Raw genomic sequence first — 9,671 nt, 5'->3', positions numbered from 1 at the left:
GTTTCCACCCGGCGTGACCGTGGGCGAGTGGGCGACCCGCTCCGTGCCTCTTCCCCCGACCCCACCGGTTGGTTGGCAAGGGCAGAAGAGGGCTCTCCATCCATCCGGATTAAGCGCGGGGAGGCGTGTGCGGCTCGCCGCGGAGGCCTGGCCCGCAGGCGGGGCCCCGCGGTGCGGGAGCTCATCCCGCCCGCCCCGCGGAGGACACGCTGCCCTCCTCCCTCCGCCCCGCCGGCCGGGGAGCCAGCTTCCTCCGGTGGGAGCTAACTTTAGTCCAGTCACATGGCGCCATCGTTGTCCCTGTGCCGAGAGTTTACAGATCCCCGCGGAAGGTGTTTAAATATTTTTCCTTTTCAGAAGCCTGGTTCTCGCCTCTGCCATATTCACCTTTGTGTGGCAGAAGGTATTTTTGCAAACGCAGCTGAGGTGGCAGCGATTTCGCAGCGAGACACGGCATCCCTGTACACACACTGCTGCTATTTTGGGGACTCGCAGGTGTATCGTTTGTATCGTCACGGGCCTGTCACCTCCCAGGGGGAGGGAAGAGAGGGTGGCGTGCTTCCAGAAGCTCCTGTTCCATGGGAGCCTCCCCCTGGAAGCCCTCCTGGCCCAGGTGGGGTCTGGGCGTGGCCCACGTGCCCCGGTGCCAACAGCCCCTGCTCCGGTCCAGGCCTCGAGATTCCTAGGACAGGGCCTGTCCGACCCGTCTGTGCCCCCAGCACAGAGTAGGGATCAGGAAACATCCACTGAGCTGATGGGAGCTCTGCAAGGGTCTGGGGCTTCAGAGAGGCTTTCTCTGCCCCTGAGCTGCTCTCTGCCCCAACATCACCTGCCAGGCTCGGGGCCGCCGTGCCAGGCGGGGGCTGGGAGTTTGTGACACAAGATAGATGGGAGATGGCCATGGCAGGTCTGGAGCTGGAGACCCGTGGGTCACGGGGGGCTGCGGGAGCCCAGACCAGCGTAGACTGTGGGACCCCAAAGGGCTTCCTGGCCAGTCCCCAGGCTGTGGGATGGGCTGATCCCAGCTCTCTGGTTGCTATGGGCGTGGAGAAGGCACAGCTACACTCTGAGGATGCACACATTGTAGGGCCCCATCCAGGGTTTAAGTCTCTTCCCACAGGGCCAGAAGGTACACTGGCAATTAGGTCTCCTTCCTCGTTCGATGAATAAGGAGACGGCAGCCCGGAGACACACAGAGATCACAGAGACATCATCGTCTGCAGAGCTGGGACACCATCCACCTCCCAGGCCCCCGAGCCCAAGTCCAGGGTCCCCCAGAGGGTCCCCAGGGGGTCCACATAGCTTGGCAATCTAGCCCTTGCCTCGAGGAGTATTGGGGAGCCAGCAGCAAGGTCTCTGCTGTCACGGAGCAATCGTCCTGCTGGGAAAGTGAACAGTAAACCAGTTAACCATCAGGGAAAAGCCAGAGACAGGTGATTGCAGGAAGATGAGAAACACGGGACAGTGAAAAAAGTGTACTGGGCAGAGAGAGATTTGAGGTGCAGTGGTCAGGGATGGCCAGCCCGTGGAGATGACACTGGAACTGAGACTTGAATGACACGTTTGGACCCAGGAAAGGGTGTCTAAGCAGAGGGAACAGCCTGTGCAAGGGCCCTGGGGTCAGGGGAGGGACGCTGGCTTATTCAGGGAAGAGCCAGAAGGCAAATGTGGCTGGGATGCTGGCCCAGAGGAAGCTGGCACAAGATGAGGTCAGAGGTCAGGGCTCTGAGCTCCCCTAGGAGGACAGGAGGCAGGGCCAGATCACGGATGTTCTCGCAGCCCACAGGAGGAAGATGGATTTCACTTGCGCATTCACGGAAGTCCACGCGTGCACTGTGTGGGGAGGGAGAGAAGGCACGTCCGCTTCATTGGACAGTGTGGGGCACCCACATCCTGCAGAGTCAGCACCACAGGGCACCTGGGGAGCTTTCCAAGCTGGAAGAAGAAGGGTCCCCAAGAAATGGGTGGTCAGTTAAAACAATGACGACTCCAACTCTGACGACTGTGAAGGGGCTGGGCCTGCAGTGCACACAGCCCATGGCCCCAGCCTCCCAGAGGCCACTGCTGAGCGTCTCTTGTCGGGGCCGGGGTCCACTCACAGGGGACCAGGCGCCCCGGGGGTGAGTTGGGTGAAATCACTGCAGCTTCTGATGCTGTCTGGTCTCCAACGACCTAGGACAGGCCTGGTGGACAAGGCGTGATTTCCGCAGCAACAGTAAGAGTCCCCAGTTCCCCAAATCCCTCCCACACCTCCACTCAGATGCCTAAAATCTCCTTAATGGTAGCAGGTTGAATTACTGACTCTTTATAATCATTGTACCCTTTAAATTTATTTATTCTCGATCACAAACAATACTTTTTGCGTAAAATATAAAAAGTAGAGAGAAATATAAAGAAACAAAATCCTAAGGATTTTCCCCAGGGAAGTTAGCACCATTTCAGCAATGGGGCCGGCCCTGGGCAACACTGGCTTTTACACCCTAAAATCCACGGATGCTGATGTAAGACCTTCCTTAAGGGTCAAGTGCAAGGGAGCAGGTGAGAACGCAAAGGGGATGGATGTTCAAGAAGGTTCGAGGATATGGTTAGAGAGGAGGATGCTCAGGAGAGAAGGCTGAGCTGAGAAGGACCACGTCACAGGTTGCACTCCTGTTTTTCTCACACTCCATTGCCGCTGTGCAGCTTGGATGGAGCCAGGCAGAGATTCCGTCCCTTGAGTATGTGACAACCGTGCAGTCCTAACACAGTGCAAGTGAATAGCCCCGGATCAAGGCCGGCTGGAGCATGGGTGCATCAGGACCACGATGCTGGGGGTGGAGGAGGGCTGGAGGGGACACCTTGTGTGACGAGGTGGCCTATAATGGTCAAGGACTCAGTCTGCGTGTGCACTAGGGCCGACCTGGCTCAGATCTGGGCACCGACTACCTGGGTGAACCCCTGGACTTCAAGCCTCAGGCCCGTCCCTTGCAGAATGGGTGGAATGAGGGCTCCTGGCTGATTGGATGGTGGTGAGGGTGAAAAGCCAGGTACCACACTGGCACAGTCTCCGAGCTTGGGGTGGAGGTAATGCAAACAGGTGGGCTTTGGAATCAGATGGTCCTGAGTGTGAATCCTGGCTCCACCATATACTGGCTGATTGACCTTGGGCCTGTCACTTCACCCAAGTCTCAATTTCCTCATCTGTGAAATGGGGACCTGGTGTGTTTTGTACTTAGCAGAGTGCCTGGCACAGGTAAGCACTGAAGGAAGGTGAGCTGGTTGTGTTTGTCTCTGTCCCTAGCTCTCTCATGAGCTCCTGTTGCTTCTCCAAATGCAGGGGCACCGGAGACTCCTGCACAACAGTCCTGAGATTTTGAACCCAGCAGAGCGGGGGCAGGAGCGGGAGAATTGGAACATCAGAAGGAGGAAGGGAAAGTGGAGGACCAGAGATAAGGATGCGGAGACTGGGATCAGAGAGAAGGAGAGATGCAGGAACCAAAGAGGAGGGAGAAGGTGGGGTGCAGACGAGGTAGAAGCGGGGAGCGATGACGGGCGGGGCTGAGACGATCAGGGTAAGTTTCCCTGACTCTGGCGCTGGTGGACACCTCCTTGGCGCTTCCACCCAAAGTCTCTCTCTCCCAGGCTATGTCTTAGAATCTGAGACCAGAGTAGAGGTACAGGTCTTCATTCTTTCTTGACACAAATGTCTGTTAAGCATGTACTCGGCCAGTTCCTGGTCCAGGCCCTGGAGGCTGCAAAGGTGAGGTCAGGATGCTTACACACCACAGACCGATGTATTATGTACACGTTGGCTTCCACGATCCTTCATCAGCAATACTGTCCACAGTTCAGTCCCAAATGCACCCCACACCCTTTTCTCTCCTGTGCAGCCCATGCTTGGCCATACTGACCTGTGTTCTGGCCTGCACCTCAGCTGCCATGGAAAGCATCAGGAAAAGGGTCAGGCCAGACTCTGGGGCCAGGCCTCACTTCACCTCCTGTCTATTTGCCTTTTCTGAGCAGTAGCCTTTTGGAAGCTAAATTTAACTGAGTATTTGGTTTCCACCCTAGCATCCTTCCTTCCCTCCCTCCCTCTTTCACGTGGGTCAGATCACAGTGTGATGGCTCTCCCAGCTCCCTCCCCGTTTCCTCTCTTAAGTGTCCTCCCTAGTAAATTTCTTGTGTGTTTAGTTGCATCTCAACATCTGCTTCTTGGAGGACCCAGATCAACACAGGGGCACTCAGCTATCAGATCTGAGCCTCCAAAGAGCTGACAAAGAAAAATCGTCACATCTAGGGGGGGGGCCAGAGCCAGACACGACGGGGAGAGCGGTACCAGGACAGTGAGAACACCCCGCATCCTATCGGTTTCTGAATCAGTCAGGATGGGATAGATTATACAGCATGTTATGGACTGAATGTCTGTGTCCCCCACGTTCATATGTTGAAACCCTAACCCTCAGTGTGATGGCATTTGGCGGTGGGGCCTTTGGGGGGCAATCAGGTTTAGATGAGGTCATGAGAGTGTGGCCCCGTAATGGGATTAGGGTTCTTATAGTAAGAGGAAGAGATCAGAGCCCTCTCTCTCTCAGTATCTCTCGGCCACGTGAGGACACAGTGAGAAAGGGCATCTGCAAACCAGGAGGAGGGCTCTTGCCAGGTGCCGGATCTGCCAGCGCCCAGTCTTGGACACTCCAGCCTCCAGAACCATGAGAAATGAATGTTTGTTGTTTGTCACCCCCCCATCCCCACCACTGTCTGCAGTATTTTGTCACAGCGGCCTGCGCTGACTGAGACATAGCAGTACCAGAAAATTTTTTAAATAAAAATAATCAGTGGTTCAAATTACAAAGGCTTATTTCCTGCTCATGTTGAGTTGATAGTAGCTCTGTTCACTGGCCCCCTGAGACCTAGGCTGGCAGATGCTCCCCTGCCCTAGGCTTCCACCATCCCAGACAGGGAGACGGAACCTGACGGATTTCACCGTGGTCCCAAAAGCTTCTGCCCAGAAACATCCTCCATCACTTCTGAATGCACTGTGTTGGCCAAAGCAGGCCACATGGCCAAGCCTGGGGTCTTCTGTCCACCCTCATACCTGGCAAAGACCTTCACCCAAGAATCCTGTCCCTAGGCAAGTTCCCACTCACCCGTCAAGGCAAAAGGAAGATTCTGAGAGTACACTTCCCAAATTCTCTTCTATCCCCTGCATCCTTCATTTGAAGAAAAGACTCAAGAGAAGACCCAAACCTGAAAATGAATAAGACAGAACAGAGCCCATGAAATGAAGAACGATGAAAAGGGAAAGACATAATGGTGAGAAGTGGAACTTGCTATGTGGTAAATTGAATAAAAATGAATAAGGATAGACCTGTCTCAGACTGTATCATCTAAGTGCTAAGTAAGGGTTCCTAAAATTGAAGGTCCGTACTGAAAGGAAAAATTGTAATGATAGTCTATTTATAAAAGTCATAGCTCAGCAATAGCTACAAGTTACGTCCAGGAAGGACATTTATAAACTTTGCAAGGATCGCATCTTGGAGGGGGAGGGGAAAGGAAGAAAATAAAAGATGTCTAGAAGTGTCATCTTATTGGACTGGGGAGGAATAATCGGGAAAAATAGAATATATTATTGTGTGGAATAGGTGGCATCTTATTTTCAAAGTAGAGAGATCTGGGAAACAGGAAAGAAAGAATGGCTATCAGTGCAATGGAAGGGGTCTTAGGGTCTATCTGCCTGGGCGATCATAACAAAATACCACAGCCTGGGGGGCTTATGCAACTCGTATTTGTTTCTGACAGTTCTGGAGGCTGGAAGTCCAACACAACATTGTAAAGCAATTATACTCCAGTAAAGATGTTAAAAAAAAAAGACATTAAAAATAATAATGAACTAAAATAAGTTGCTGGGAAAATATCTACAAGGATAAAGCAAATGAAAATAAAGTAGGACGGGTAGATAGTAATCTCAAAAAGGTTTAAAATATTTATATGTGATAAATTAGAATGTTATACAATGAAGCGCTATACAGTCATAAGCCTGTATTTAAAAAGAAAAAAAGAGTTAAATATATAAGCAAAACCTATTAGGAAAGGAAAGAGAACCAGAAAAAAGTATAATTATAGTGAGAGACCATTGCACGATCTCTGTAAGAAATGGACAAGAGTATTAGAAATTAAGAAACTGTTAGAAGTTAAGAGGCAATCAAATTTATTGCATGGCCATTGATTGGATCCTAGTTTGAGCAAATCAGATTTTTAAAAGCTGTTTTAGGGACAATTAGGGAAATTTGAATATGGACGGGGTTTTAGAAGATTATAGAACATCACTGTTACTTTCTCAGGTGCAGTATTGGTATAATGGTTAAGTAGGGAAGCATCCTCCCTTCGTAAAGAGATAAACTGAAGGATCCAGGGGTGAAATGCCATGAAGCCTATAATTGAATTCTAAATACCTCAGTAAAAAACAAACATAGCAAAATGTACACAGTTATTGAATCTTGATGATGGATGTGTAGTATACGTTATCTCTCTGCTTCTATGTAGATTTGAAATTCAAAAACAACAAACTAATAACACCAGAACTGAATAATGCAACCAATAACTGTGAACGTATATATAATATAGTTTATATATATATGTATTTCTTTTTTAAAATAGTGAATCCCTTTTTATGTGCCCAAATGTCACTGAGGAAAATCAGTATATAATAATAGGCTGACAAGAAAACATTACCAAATTCAAGAACCCAAGAATGAAGTTTTCACAGGCCTCATGCTCCAGCCATATTCAATACAAGTAGTAATTAATAATAAAATGGGAGCCAAACACTTTACTTGCAAATTTAAAACATTCATGCATAACTCTTGGATCAAAGAGAAAAATCAAGGGAGAAGTTATATATCATCTGGAAAACAAAGAAAAAGAAAATGCTTCATGTTAAAACATATGGAGTAAAGATAACAGCTTAGAAACACACAGCCTAAATGCCTTCATTCGAAGGGGCAAAGGCTAAACATAACATCATTTTTAGTACTTGTCTCAAGCAATTAGGAAAAGAAACAACAAAAGAAAGAAGAAAAGGGGGAATTCATAAAGAACTGAAACTGATGAAATAGAAAAAAAATTTAAATAGTGGGAAGAATATGTAAATGCAAAAGCTTATTCTCTGAAATGGCTAATGAAATAGAAAAAACCCTCGTGAGTCCAATTATGGAGAATGAAGAGAGAGAGTAAAATTAGACAAGATTAGGAGTAAGAAGGCAGACATACCAATATGACTACAGATACAGGAGAGATAAAACTAATTACGAGAGAATATTACATGCAACTCTGTGATAACAAATTGAAAACCTCAGGGAAATGGATGATTTCCTAGTAAATTACCGAAACCAGTCCAAGAAAAAATGGAAAAATTTAATAGACCAATTACCATAGAAGAGATTAGAAGGTGACTGGAGATCTATCAGTGAAAAGACAGCAGAGTCAGACAGGCTCACAGCTGAGTTTTATCTAATTTCTAAAGAATGAATCATTTTAATACTGTTTAAACTATTTGAGGCCATAGAAAAGGACAGGAGAGAAATGCCCTTATTCATTCTATGCATCTAGAATATCTTTAATACAAAATAAGGGGAACTACAGACCGATGGCACACGTATAGGTGAAAATTTCTAAATAAAATACTAGCAAATAGAATCTAGTGACTAATCAAGAGAACAATATATTACCCTTCAGGTTCATTGTGGGAAAGCAGTGTGTGGTTGAGGACCCTTAGCCTTGGAGACATTTTGTAGGCATATTTTCACCCCTCTTCTCTGAGCGTCTCTTGGCATGACAAAGTAAGGACATCTTAGGCAACGATCAGGGGCCTCTAATGAACCAGACTGGACAAAGCTAAGACTTCGACATCTAAGGGAGCCTTAATATCTGTTAGCAATGCCAAGATTTTATACGGAAATTTTGTGGGGTTTATTTCCAGAACAGCCTCTAGTTGTTTCAGCATCTTTGAAATGTTCCAAAGAACCAATTTTTTTTTTTTTTTCTATATGAAATCCACTGAGGGAAAGGGAATTTTCTTGGTTTTAAATGCACACCAGAGCACAAGATCTAATATTACTGAATTCTTGCAGCAACTCTGTGGGGAGTTGATATGACTGACACTGAGGCTTGGAGAGGTGAAGAGACTTCCGAGGGCACTCAGGTGATGCAGGCAGAGTCAGATCTCAACCCTGCTGAGACTGACTGCAAAGCCCAAGCTTTCAATGGCATATGTGAAAGCCACATGTGGAAGTCCCCTGGCGACTTCTTGGTTCAGGGAGGAGTTTCAGTCCATTTAGCCAAAGCCAGGAGCAATGGAATGAAGACTAGATTAGGTATCAGGAGACCTGGGTTCTATTTCACCCTCTCTGCCCTTCTGCAACATTCTGAATCCCTACATAGCCGGTCTCAGAAGGGCCAGCCGTGGGTTGCTGTCCGTGGTGCTGAAGGTGCTCTTGTCCGAGGGCTCCCACTTCACCTATTTTCAGAGGAGCTGGTCTGGGCGGCTGCCAGGAACACACTGTGATTAATCAGCAGGTTTGAAATGGCAAACTAAAGGTGGAAGGAAAGAATTTCTTTATTGGTTTGCTGAATCTATGCCAAAGGAGCTTTTTCTTTTTTTTTTCTTTTTTTACCGAAAGCCATGTCTTTGACAATTCTCATCACCTGGGCCTGAATTGAACATCTCAATTTTTGGAGGGAGGCACAGAACTAAGTTTTCACTGCCCAGGTGAAGAAATGGGACATTACCTGATTCCCAGAGCCCCGTTTCCCCTCTCAGGTCCCATGAGAGTTCTGAGGGAATCCAGAGGGAATCTATGCTAAATTTTGTGTCAGTTACTCACTTGTTTGTCTCTATTGTCTTTTTTTTTTTTTTTTTTTTTTTTTTTTTTTTTTTTTTTTTTTTGTAACAACTTGGTATGTATCCTTAACAAAATACACTGATTTGCTTTTTGGACTTCATGTAATTAGAATCATATTGCATGTGCTTTTCTGTTGCCTGCTTTCTTCCATCAACGTTATGTTTTGGAAGTGGATCCACATTGTTGCATATTCATCATTGTATACTATTCTGCTATATGAATATGCTAAAACGGATCTGTACATTCCATTCTTACTATGGAATGTGAACTTATGTCCTTTTTTTCCCTGCTATGAACAATTCTGCTGTAAACATTCTGGCACACAGCTCATGTTACACAAGCCACTGTACATTCATCACGTTATGTACATGAGAGTAGAATCGTTGGGTCTTCGGGTAGGACCAGTTCAACCTCACTAGGTGTGGTAGAAGCTTCTGGTGCTCATTCTTCCCTCCTCCCTAAAGGAGACATGCCTCGTTTGCAGTCAGGCGAGGCCATTTCCAGGGTGAATAATCTCATTACGGTGTAAGACCCTCTTCATATTTTCTCCCAGTTTGTGACTTGTCTTTCCACCTTCTTTATGGTCTTTTGATGAATGGAAGTTCTTAGTTTTGATATAGTGAAATTTATCATTTTTATGGCTTGTGCTTTTTGTGTCTTATTTAGGATATCTATCCCTACCCCAAGATCGTAAGATATCTTTAATGTCTTCTAAATGTTTTATACTTTGCCTTTCACATTTAGGTCTTAACCTAGAATAATTTTTATGTATGGTGTGTAGCAGGGCCCAGT

Source organism: Lipotes vexillifer, unplaced genomic scaffold (assembly GCF_000442215.2).
Source record: "Lipotes vexillifer unplaced genomic scaffold, Lipotes_vexillifer_v1.1 scaffold394, whole genome shotgun sequence".
In the NCBI taxonomy this organism is placed as follows: Eukaryota; Metazoa; Chordata; class Mammalia; order Artiodactyla; family Lipotidae; genus Lipotes; species Lipotes vexillifer.
Note: the sequence above shows the minus strand (reverse complement) of the source record.